The sequence below is a fragment of the Mastigoproctus giganteus genome, chromosome 4 (genome assembly GCF_048544385.1).
Source record: "Mastigoproctus giganteus isolate SK-2022 chromosome 4, ASM4854438v1, whole genome shotgun sequence".
Taxonomy (NCBI): Eukaryota; Metazoa; Arthropoda; class Arachnida; order Uropygi; family Thelyphonidae; genus Mastigoproctus; species Mastigoproctus giganteus.
In genome coordinates, this window is record NC_143578.1 from 195,074,764 (window position 1) to 195,087,954 (window position 13,191).

Consider the following 13,191-nt stretch of genomic DNA (forward strand, 5'->3'; position numbering starts at 1 on the left):
AATATGCTTTTATTCTGAAATCCATACCAATTGGAGGACTGCTCAATGTGGACATCCATTTTTGAGACAAGGCAAGGAATTCCTTATATACCCTTCTTGCCAACCATCCCTTCAGTATTCATATCCAACAGCCAAGATCTAGATATGAAAATACACGTGGCAGCCACAGCCCATGCTGTGTTAGTGCTGCTTCTGGTTGAAGCAACAACTGTAGTTTACTGTCCTCTAATAATAGTTGAAAAAAAATTTTCTGGTCATGTGCTAGTATCTTTCACCATTTACTGCTCACTGTTACCATCATACCTTGATCATCTTCCATGAAATACTGCTTAATTACTTTGCTCTCCATATTTCCATACCACACAGCCATATATTGGGGGTGCTAGTTTTCCATGTTGCACCCTTCGTTGATATTCTGTGACTTGCAATTGACAGTGTTTGTTCACAATGCCATTTCAAAGAAGGCACTTCATTGGACATTATCATTTGAAAATCTGATCTGTGAAGATTTGTTCCAACAGACTTTTTAAATAACAACCGAGTAATATTTAATTTTTATAGAGGTCTTAGATAGACTGTAATTTAACCTGTAATTGGGTGCACATGTACCTCTAGGAATGCAGTGACCACACAATTATTTTTTAAAAAATTGCATTTCATTTTGGATTGACTCTGGTTTTTGGAAGTTTATAATAACTTCTAGAACAAAATTTCTCTGAAATTTTGTTATAAAGTCAACTATATATCAAAGCAAGGTAAGGTTTTGTGGATAGTACAAATTTTAAAGTATGATTTTTTTTTTTTTTCTTGAAATTTTGTTAAAAGATCAAATACACATCCTGAGAAGCTGCTGTAGTAAATTTAAAAAAAATAATAATAAAATAAAAAATCTCTGTGAGTAATATGAATTCCTTTTTTATCCATTGTGCAAAGCAAGCAGTGTTTTCTGTTTGACACTAGTTTTTGCAATTTATAATGCAAGTGCCAATAGATGTATTTCCTTAGAATTTTGTTAGTAGATACAATACATGCTGAAGAAAGAATGTATAATAATTTTGTTTTTAAAAAAAGTTCACATTTTTCTTTGCACAAAGAAACAATATTTATTAGGAGGAGAAAAGAAATAGACTATAGCCTGTCTTTTCTCCTCCTGAGTAGCTCATTTCTGAAGTGAGTTATAGTGTGAGCAACTCCCACATATTTACATCAGAAATAAACTAGAAATGTTTAGTTACATTTCATATTTGATTCTGCATTATTTCCTGTTTACATGATAACCAACAGAGATATCTGTAATTTTCAATAGAAAAATTAGAGAAAACTCTTGCTGACAGCTAATGGGAATTTTAGTTGTCTGGACGAAGTAGACAAAAAGCACGACGTCGCTGAAATTTGTGTTCATGCACGGTGGATGCTCCACCATGCATGAACCCTATGCATCGCTATGTATTCAATAAATAAATAAATAAATATCCTTTGTTGATTATACCTGAGTTTTATAAATAACATGTGAAACATGAACATATGCATAAATGAGCACAGTAACCACCCTGTAATGCATGCAGGCCAGGTTGGACTAATATAAGCATTGCACAACTGCAGAGGCAATTTCTTTTTAATTGATATATACTTCATTAAATTAGAATGATTTAGCATACATTAATTAGTATCAGTATTAATAGTGGCAAATAATGCAAAAAAGCAAGCTTGAGCATCAGCCAAAAAAAAAAAAAAAAGTTCCCATTTCACCCAGTCATTCACTCCAATAGTGCAACTAGTTCTTCCTTGAATTAATTTAAACTACCCACTTCCACAACAGCAGATGGAAGCTTGTTCCAGCAATCAGCCACATGTTGGCTGATGGCTTCTGCACATCTATTCTGCAACCATCCTTCCTCAGTTTGAATTTAGCCCCTCTTATGTGTATATCTTAGCAAGAGGAAGAATCCAATCAGCATTGAGTTTACTCAAGCCATTCAAAGCCTTAGACACTTCAGTCAGATTACTTTGCAGATGCCTAGTCTCCACATGCTGCAATTTTCAGAAATGAAGCCTTCCTAGGTAAGAGTACCCCATTGTTCACCTTACAATTGCATTGCCCTTCTCCATTGGCTCTACATCCTGTCTAAAATGAGGCCTACAGAACTGTATGCAGTACTCAAGATGTGGCTCACTGTTGCCTTATGCAATGGGATAATCACCTCCTTATTTGCTTGCAGAATTCCTTTATATCATTGACAAAACCCTGTGAGTTGTCCTGGCAGCCTGTTTGCACTGTTCAGAGATCTTTATATCAGACTGCACAATTACTCCCAGTTCTTTTTCATTTTCTATTACACTCTACCCTAAGTATAGTATTACACAGTTGATATGTTATTCTGGGATTACTGCTTCCCATATTCAGTACCTTGCATTTGCCAAAGGTAAACTTCAGTTGCCATTTCTCACCCCACCTGCTTAATTTTTCGAAAGCTAGTTACAGCAGCATACCTTCATTGCTGTTGTTAACTACCTTGTCAAATTTGTGTCATTTTCAGACTTAGACATTGATATACTAATCATCAATATCATTGATAAAAATAGAAAACAGCAATGGACCAGCACATAACCCTGTGAGTCTTATGTGCAACAGTATCAGAAGCTTTCCTGAAATTTAAGTATATAATATAATTATTTTTTGCATCCAGTTGCTTCGTCACTGCATCAGTATCCAATCCAATTGGTCAGACAAGATCTCCCTTAAAAAACACATGCTCTGACTGAAGTATAACTGCACTCCTGTCTAGATGGGTGTGCATTACTTATTTAACTAGTGAATAGAAGTTAGGCTAATAGGTCTGTAATTAATCATGTCACCCTTTGATCCTCCTTTGTGAATTGGGGATACATTTGCACATCTCCAGTTCTTTTCCTGGATTGTAACCCCCCAAATCTCACGCTTTCCCCTCTCCTCCTTCAGTGTTAACTTCGATTGCAGGTAATGATGTTTATTATTTCTTTCACCGAGTCCAAAATGTGCTAGCTTCCATACAGTAGTATTGGAGTTAGTCAGTTTTGTTTAGGCTCCAAGTGACCAAAGGCAAGTACAGTAAACCCCCGCTATTTGCGAGGGTTACGTTCCTGAGAAATGCCGCGAATACCGAAAACGCGAATACTGAGTTATGGCTCCCATAGTAATAAAGGGGTTCCGTTCCAAAGTATGAAATATATAAGAAAAACTAGTCTAAAATTTTGTCTATGTATGTATTATATGTACCTTCATAATATGACTATATACATAGACAGTATATAGTGAAATGCAAGCATATGGCATCGAAATGAAAATAAGAAACAATTTAATATTAAATGTAATATTTATTAGAAATTTCAAACAAATCTTTCAAACCATCCTTTGCTAGCTAAAAACTTATCCCACCAGTGCTATCACCAGTTTTGCTAAAGTGTTGATAAAGGAGTTTTGCATTTTCACAAATGATGAGTGAACTTAACAGAATTTTATATTGAGAGTTCGGTCTTCTATCCACAGATTTAAAGCCTTTTCCATTTTTTCTAATTTAACATCACGAGTTACAGAGCAAATTTTTGAAGCAATTACTTTCACCGTTAGAAATTTTATCTAATAACTCAATTTTATTCGCTAATGTCATCACCTTCTTTGATCTTTTCACATTTCCCTTGTTATTCGTAGCCATATTTTTGTACGGATTAGAAAGAACTTGTCCACAATAAAGTCACTTTCTTCCATTATACTTGGATTTCAGGAAAGCTTTTGACACTGTTGCGCATGGAAGACTACTGTACAAATTGGAGCAGAATGGTATTAAGGGTAAGTTGCTACAATGGATAAAAGGATGGTTAAGTGGGAGAAGACAGAGGGTGGTAATCAATGGGTGCTGCTCTTCGTGGACTAATGTTATTAGTGGAGTCCCACAGGGTTCGGTGTTGGGTTCACTGTTGTTTTGTGTATTTATCAATGATATTGATGAAGGTATATCAGGCTTAATGTCGAAGTTTGCAGATGACACAAAGGTTGGCAGGGTTGTTAATGACAGTAATGAAAGTGTGCTACTGCAACAGGATCTAGATAATTTGGGCAGATGGGCTAAGAAGTGGCAACTGAAGTTCAACCTTGACAAATGCAAAGTACTGCATATGGGGAGAAGTAACCCCAGAGAAACGTACCAACTGTGTGGTACTACACTTAAGGTGATAGAAAATGAAAAAGACCTGGGAGTAATTGTGCAGTCAGATATGAAGTTCTTTGAGCAATGTAGACAGGCTGCCAGGGCAGGTCATGGGGTTTTGTCAATGATATATAGGAATTTTGCTAGCAGGGAAAAGGAGGTGATTATCCCTCTGTATAAGGCAATGGTCAGGCCACGCCTTGAGTACTGCGTACAGGTGTGGAGGCCTCATTTTAGGAAGGATGTAGATTTGCTTGAGCGTGTACAGAGAAGAGCAACACGATTGGTGAGGGGAATGAAGGGATCCTCTTACCAAGAGAGGCTTAAGTTCTGCAAATTGCAGTGGCTGGAGACTAGGCACCTGCGCGGTGATCTGATTGAGGTCTATAAGGCCTTGAATGGGTTGAGCACGCTGAATTCTGATGGGATCCTTCCACTTGTTCAGATTACGAACCTACGGGGACATAAGTTCAAATTAAGAAAGGACAGATGTAGAATAGATGTGCGGAAATTTGCCTTTAGCCAGCGGGTGGTTAATTGCTGGAACAAACTTCCATCTGTCGTTGTGGAAGTTGATAGGTTAAATAAATTTAAGGAGGAACTGGACAGGTATTTGGAGGGAATGGTGTGATTTTTTTTTTTTTTTTTTTTTTTTTTGGCTGATGCTGCATAAGCTCCTACTTGCTTTCTTGCATCATGTGCCACTACTACTACTACTATTAACACACTCGAAAAAGTCTGTTTTACACTGCAAAACGGTAGATTTATCACTTTTGTAAGCATATCAATTTATAAGCATATAAATTAAAAGCAAACGACGAAACCTTCCATGACAAGCGCATAACACATACTGAACAAGGATTAGCGAGAAACATCCATGCTCGCGATTTTGTCACCCCTCCTCCCCCCACCCACTGAGCGCTGTTTTGGCCGGGAAAGATAATTTTAGACACGTCCATGTTTTTTTATTGTGGAAAATGTTCACAGCACTTTAAAATTCACATTTTTTTAGGTTTCATTTTATGTTAAATCAGCGACCGCGGATACAGATACCACGAATAGTGGGGGTTTACTGTATTGGGTTGATGGTGATATGGATTATTCTTGTGCATAATCCCATGCATTCACCTAATACCAGATTCTTATCAGCTATCTCAGCAAATGAGTAAAGCTGTTCAAAGCTGTCATGCATTTGAATGAAAGCAATTGTTTTAGTGTTTTTTTAAATGATGCATCAATGCAAATAATAGCATAATTAAAGCGTACTTTTGGGGGGGGGAGGAAGTTGAATTTGAGTTTATCTGTTGCCTTAATACATACAGGATGACTTCCCCCCCCTTTCAAATGGGTTGAATTAAAACAACACCCCCTATAAGTTCTTCCCCCCCCCCTCCAAATTGTATATCCCTTGAAAATGGGAAAGGGTTATGCAATTTAGGAGGGGAAATGCTGTGTTCTGTTGTGAATAATATTACCTTAGGACGAGTGTTTGCCGAGCCTTAAGACTTCAATCACATATTTAGTCAGTAGAATGCACCATTGTCCTATAGACTAAATATGGGAGGTATTATCCTGTCAATCAATAGGCATTTCTTGTATTTTTATAAATTATTTTGCAGATCAATGTTGAGAATATTTTACTTTATTTACTGTATTCCAGTGTAATTATGCTGTTTTGCATCCATACAAAAATTGATGTCATGAAACTTTGACATATTTTTCCATACAAACTATGTCATTTTTGAAAAACTCCTAAGAATATTTTTTGTTCCTTTTATTGGAGGAATCTACTCTTATTAATGAAGAATTTGTTAACAAGAGAAAGCTGAATGAACTTGCTAACAAGTCATCCTGTAAAAACAGGAGAGATTCTTTTTAATAGGGATGCACAAATAGAAGGGTTGCAAGAATATTTGCTGATGTTATTAAGGGGTGTTAGGTGGGTATTGATGAAGGCATATCAGGCTTAATGTGTTAAGTTTGCAGATGATATAAAGGTTTTTTTTTTTTGTTGTTGTTTTTTGGTTTTTTAGGTGCATTAGCAACTAAGGCCATATTGCTCCGGGAATATGCAGTCGTCATTCCCTGATCTTTCCGTATCCTCCATATTTGGTGGGCATGGGCTCGAACCCCGGTCTAATCAAGAAGCGTGTACTACGCACTGCTGCTCTTGCCCACCTGGCTACAGAGGTGCCGATATAAAAGTTGGATTAATAACAGTAATCAGGTTATGCTACTGCATTAAGATCTAGAAAAATTAAGGCACTTGGGTTTAGAAATGGAAATTGAAATTTAACATTGACAAATGCCAGGTAAAATTATTGTAACTTGTTTTGCACTTATCTATAGTGATTTCATATTCACCATTTGTTCTTAGTGAGATGTGAGCAAGTGTGGATAATCCAGCAATAAAGAAAACTTCTATGTGGCAGTGATGGTGACCACATATGTATGCTTCATCGCTAACGCCTATAAAATTAAAATGGTCATATCTCCCTAGAGGGGTCAAGAACACCTGAAAAAATCAATTTAACATGTAAGAGTATATTTTCTTGCATTTAGTGTTAGATAGTCCAAAATTCTTAAAATTAAACAAGAAAAGTAGACTAAAACTCTCATCTTGATGTCTTCAATACTTACCATTTGTAGGTTAACTGCCATCTACATCATGTTCCCTTTGTTCTTTGTTGCTGTTTACAATCAGGGGGATTGATCTGATGCATGCATGCACTCCTTGATGGTCATAGGTGAACCAATTGACACCTATTCAATTGACATTGGTGCCAGTACAATGTTGGGTTAGTTAGGTGTGACAAGCACTCAGAAAACAAAAATGTGGTACGAGTCTTATGGCTGGGATGAGTATAATGAACAACTGTACAGAGAAATAGTGGGCTAGTAAAAGAGAATGTCTTATAGTGGGGGATTTTAACTTCCCAGATATTGACTGGAACTGTGGGTTGTTCACTCACACACTAGCAAGACTATTTACTGGAACTTGTGGGTTGGTCACTTACAATAGCAAGACTTTTGTGGGTTTATTGGATGACTGTTTTCTACAACAACATAGTAGAGGCAACAAGAGAGAGCAGTACTCTTGATCTGATTATCAGCAGTGATTATTTATGCATTAAGAATAAAAGAACCTAGGTGGCAGTGATCACAGTGTATTGATGTGGGATTAACTTAAAGATATTTTTCCTTTCATACAGGTAACTGCAGGGGTCTTGGACACACTTTAAATTCTATACAGCAGGTACAATTAATGTTAGCAACAACAAATTTGAATGGGAAATAATCATAGAAGATACCAGGTGTTTCATACCAACTAAAGTAAAAACTGTTCAAGGATAAGACCTAAATGGATATCAGATGAACTAATGAGACATGTGGCAGAGATGAAAAATGCATGGGATGCATATAAATTATCAAGTGATACAGAAGCCTATGTTAGATATAAACTAGAGTGTAAAGATAAACAGCAGATAACTTTACTTATGTAAACACTCGAAGGAAGGGAATAAATCATATTGCTCCACTTGATATAGATAATTTAACCATTGATGAACCTGCTCAGGTTTTTGACAAACTGAATAGGTATTTTGCAACTATATTCACACCTGAGAAATTCTTTAGGGAAATGAATCCCAGATGTTTATGAAACTCTAACAGTAAGTTAAATGGTTTTGTGAAAATTGAGAGAAAAGTGGAAGAGAAATGGTTGAAGTTAAAAATAAATAAGGTGCCTGGGATGAATGGGATCTATCCAATTATATTAAAGGAGGCAGCAAAGGAACTTTAGGTGGTAGATGACTTTCATTAACTGGTGAAATACCACCACTTTGCTTATTGGAGGCTTGAAGTGGTGAAACCCATGTTTAGTCTCTAGAGCAGTTTCCGTCACCCCCCCCCCTCCCCCATACTTCTCCTTCAACCCATGCATGGTACTAAGTACTATAGGTTTTGATACCTTTTGTGTTTGGGGTTTTCATAAAAAAAAAAAAAAAAAAAAAAGTAAACAAACCTTAGCCATAATTATGGAGGCTTCTTTGGATTTAGGGGAGGTCCCTGTGGCCTGGAGATGTGTCAGTGTGTCCCAATTCATAGAGGGTGACATGAGTAATTACAGACCCATTAACTTAACTTCTATTCCAGGTAAAATAATGGAGTAACTACTTAAAGAAGTAATGCAGTACCTTCTAGACAGGAGTACAGTTACTTCAGTTACAGCATAGTATCATTAAGGGGAGATGTATGACTAATTTGTTAGTAGTAGTAGTAGTCTCAGCAAGTGGAAGAATGCCATTAACATTCAGAGTACTCAATCCATTCAAAGCTTTAAACACCTCAATCAGATCTCTCTGCAGGTGCATAGTCTCGAGATGCTGCAGTTTGCAGAACCGAAGCCTTTCTGGGTAAGAGTAACCTTTTGTTCTCTTCACCAGTCTGGTTGCCCAGCACTGCATACAGTACTCAAGATGTGGCCTAACCATGGCCTTATACAAAGGGATAATCACCTCCTTATCCCTGTTGACATAGTTTCTGTACGTCATTGACAAGATTTCATGTGCCATTAGACATTTCACGTCTAACTGAACAGTTACCCCCAGGTCTTTTTCATTCTCCACTACCCTGAGCGTAGTAGCAGCACACAGTTGATAAGTTATTCTGAGCTTACTGCTCAGAATAACTTATCAACTAGAATGAACTTATCAACTATATGAAGTATCTTGTATGTGTCAATGTTGAACTTCAATTGCCATTATTTTCCTAGATCTTGTTGGAATAGCTAACTCTGATGACTGTTGCTACTTAGACATTAAGCCTGATATACCTTCATCAATATCATTTATAAATATTGAAAACAACAATGGGCCTAGCACTGAACCCTGATTGGATACTATGATGCAGTAACAAAGGAACTACACAGGGTGGCCAAAAAATAACTTTACAACTTATAACGGCTGCCATTTTGGTTTGGTTCGAACGTGATAGTGCATATTTGATTGTCGAGCAGTGTAGACATGGCAGTTTTGTTAAGGAATGCTTAAAGGTTCAACAACACGTTCTTATTATTAAAACGTAAATCAGTCGTCAGTAACGGTGACCCTCAGAAAATTGATCGAATTCTTGGCAGAAACAATACACCTTCCAGACCCACAATTACTCGTTTAGTGGCTAATTTCGAGGAAAGTGGTGCTGTGGCAGACAGACCAAGGTCAGGCCACATTAGTAGTGCACGCTCAGTGGAGAATATTGAAATCATGTGTGAAAGTGTAGCTGAAGAACTGACAATGTTCTCAAGGCAACACTCCCAACAAATTGGAATTTCATGGTCGTCTCTGCAGAATATTCTCAAAAAAGATTTGCATATGTATCCATATAAGATACGGTTGATTCAAGAACTTCAGCCTCAAGACCATGAACACCGTCACAACTACAGTAATTCAATCTTACTCATCTAATGAAGACCCGAATTTTTATGAGAAAATCAAAATGAGCGATGAAGCCCATCAGCGGTTATGTTAAACAAAATAGCTGCTATTGGGGCACTGAAAATTCACAAGTGATTCATCAGCGACCATTACATTCTCGCAGAGTGACAGTGTGGTATGGAATTTGGTCTGGAGGTGTTATTGGACCTTATTTCTTCGAAGACACTGCAGGTAATGCTGTAACTGTGAACGGTGACCACTACCGTGCCATGATCGAGAACTTTCTGTCACAGCAATTGGATGAACTGAGTTTGGAAAACTTGGTTTCAGCAAGATGGCACTACATGTCACACAGCACAAGCCACAATCGAAATTTTGAAGAGAATGTTTCCACACCGATTAATCTCCACAAACAGTGACATCGACTGGCCACCAAGATTGCCAGATTTAACTGCTGCAGCCTTTTTTCTGTAGGGTTATCTTAAAGGACGTGTGTATGCCAATGTTGATTGAACAACTAAAGAACAATATTCAAGCAACAATAGTTGAAATATTGCCTGAAATTTGTGTAAAGTTATGAGAAATGCTCTTTCAAGAGCTCATATTTGTGTGGCAGCAAGAGGCGGTCATTTAGCCGACATTATATTCCGCAAATAAAGCATTTATGTTAAAATATTTATTGTTTTGTCTTTATTGTAGGAATTATTTGAAATGAAAGTTGTAAAGTTAATTTTTGGCCACCTTGTAGATGCAAAAAATAATTTTCGTATCATATACTTGGATTTCAGGAAACCTTTTTATACTGTTGCACGTAAAAGGCTGCTGTACAAATCAGAGCATTGTGTCATTGAGAGCAATTTATTGCTATGGATAAAGGGGCAGGTGGGAGAAGACAGAGTGGTTATCAGTGGACACTGCTCTCTAAGAGCTAAAATTATTAGCAGAGTCCCACACAGTTCAGCACTTGGCTCCATTGCTATTTTCTGTATTCATTAATCACATTGATGAAGATATATTAGCATTTGCATTAGTACTGGCAAATTATACAAGAAAGCAAGCTTATAAAACTGCAGCAATTATCAACCCACTTCAGGATAGAAGCCTCCACAATTATTCTTGTTTAGGGAAATGGACCATAATTTGCCACACTGGTCCAGTGTGACTTTGACCGTATTTAGCAGTCAGGGGCCTGAACCCCCAGTCTGCTCAAAGAGCATTTGCTACTGCACTCTTTGCTTTGACCACTAGGCTACAGCATCAGAAAAAAAAAAAAAAGACACTTTCACCTCTTCATTCCCTCCAATAGTTTGCCTGGTTCTTCCTTGAATTTAGTTAAGCTGTCAACTTCCACAACAACAGTGGAAGCTTGTTCCAATAATAAACCACCCGCTGGCTATAGGCAAACTTCTGCACATCTATTCTACAACTGTTCTTCCTCAATTTCAATTTGTGTGTAGTCTGAGCAAAAGAAAGAATCCCATCAGCATTGAGCTTGCCCAATCCATTCAAAGCCTTAAACACCTCAATCAGATCACCTTGCGGGTGCCTAGTCTCAGATGCTTCACTTTGCAGAACTGAAGCCTTTCTTGGTGAGAGCCCCCTTTGTTTCCCTCACCAATCTCATTGCCCTTCTATGAACTCAATCCAGAAGCTCTACATCCTTCTTAAAATGAGGCCTCCAGACCTGTATACAGTACTGAAGATGTAGCCTGACCATTGTCTTATACAATGGGATAATGACCTCCTCCTTATCCCTGCTAGCAAAATTCCTGTAAATCATTGACAAAATCCCATGAGTCATCCTGACAGCCTCTCTGCATTACTCAGAAAACTTCATATCTGATTGCAAGATTACTCCCGGGTCTTTTTCATTTTCCAATATCACGCAGCTTGTACGTTACTCTGGGGGTTACTGCTGCTTATATGGAGTGCTTTGCATTTGTCTATGTTAAACTTCACTTGCCATTTGTCAGTTCACCTGCCTAACTTTTCTAGATATTGTTGCAGTAGCATACTGTCATTCCTGTCGTTAACCACCCCTTAAAAGTTGGACATTAAGCCTGATTTACCTGCATCAATATCATTAATAAATACAGAAAACAACAATAGACCCAACGCCAAACCCTGTGGGAGTCCACTAACAGCATTAGTCATGAAGGGCAGTGTCCATTGATAACAACTGTCTTTTATCTCTCAACCAGTAGTGGCACACAAAATGCTGAAAAAAGAAAAATTTGAAAATTTAAATTTCCATCAAAGTGATGGATAAAGGAATTTTAGTATTCCTTTAGTGTAGTTTTGAGTTTTGATTGGCATCCCTGATTTTGTTGGAATTTGAGAAGTATGTCCATAAAAAATCAGATCTGGATTTATTTATTTTAAAAACAGTAAATGTTTTTTTAAAAAATACATAGGGCCTCACAAACCCTTAATCCAGCATTTCCCAAACTTTTTTTAGTCACAGAACTCCTTTCATCTCATAATATGTTTAAGGAACACTTATATTTTTACAGGACACAAGTTTAGTGGGAGCCAAAGAACTGTTTGCTAATATTTTATCACATACAGTGCACTGGAGCATCTTTATTTCCAAAATATGTAAAGGCAAAATTCAAATAACTGTCATCATACTTTCATTTTGGTCTTAAAGTAGTTGTTTCCTGTTGCTTCACTTTGGATTTTTGGGGAAGAAAAGGCTGCGATTGTTCATCATCACTTTAAATAAATAGACCACAGTTGCACTACGAGAAGTACTTGCTTCTCGTTTTAAAGTTACTTTTTTCAACAACAAATCTATGTTTTAATAATAATATTTCAAAATACTGATAATTATCAAAAAAATATTTATACAAGGAAGTGTTTAGTTACGCATTGTGCTTACTAGTTTTCCGCACTACGACAGAACTAATCTCGTAATTGCGAAGACAGTCCGCACCACACCACCAGCACTGTGTAAATATGTGTGTCAGTGGCATACTACTTTGTTTCATCCACCCAAACGATGTATGATAATGGTTCTCTTCCCACTCTCCCTCAACCCGTGTACTCCAGGCTAAATCGCATACGAATGGCATATTAAATCATTACATTGCTAATTTTTCTTAGATGCCATTACATCTATGCATACTTCTTTATGCAAAGCCTGTCAAAATAAAGTGTTCCGCAGTCTATTTGATTATTAGTCTATGCTAGTATATTAATAATTGAAAAAAAAATTTTTTTTGAATTATAATGATACAAAAGGTGCGTGTTGCTACAAATATGCGAAATTTATTTATTTTATTATTTTTTTAATTATTAATTACGATTTTTCACCAAACACTTGTTCGCATCTCACGGAACATTAGTGTTCCACAGAACACGGTTTGGGAAACGCTGTCTTGATCCACAACTGGAAGCCAACTATGCAATCCTGTTCTATAGAGATTCCTTCATCGCTTGTGCATACAAACAGGTACGTATTCATTGTTCGTCAGTTAGTGCATGTTAAGCAGGTAGGCACAGTTTGAGTTGCGGTTGTTCAGTAAGTACGAATGTATTCTGTTTGTATTTATTTCAAAAGTTTTCAAGTT

At 37.1% G+C, this 13,191-nt stretch overlaps 1 protein-coding gene across 3 annotated transcripts in view; it reads left to right on the forward strand.

The window, feature by feature from the left end:
• The window catches only part of mfrn (mitochondrial iron transporter mitoferrin), a 143,519-nt gene that overhangs the window by 51,053 nt on the left and 79,275 nt on the right, over positions 1-13,191 (forward strand). Inside the window, exon 5 of one of the 3 annotated variants that reach the window (XM_090371964.1) lies at positions 12,967-13,054. The exons of the other annotated variants lie outside the window; for them this stretch is intronic. The gene's annotated coding sequence lies outside the window, so the exon portion shown is untranslated. Of the gene's footprint in view, positions 1-12,966; positions 13,055-13,191 lie in introns of those variants that run through there. 3 annotated transcript variants of the gene reach the window in all.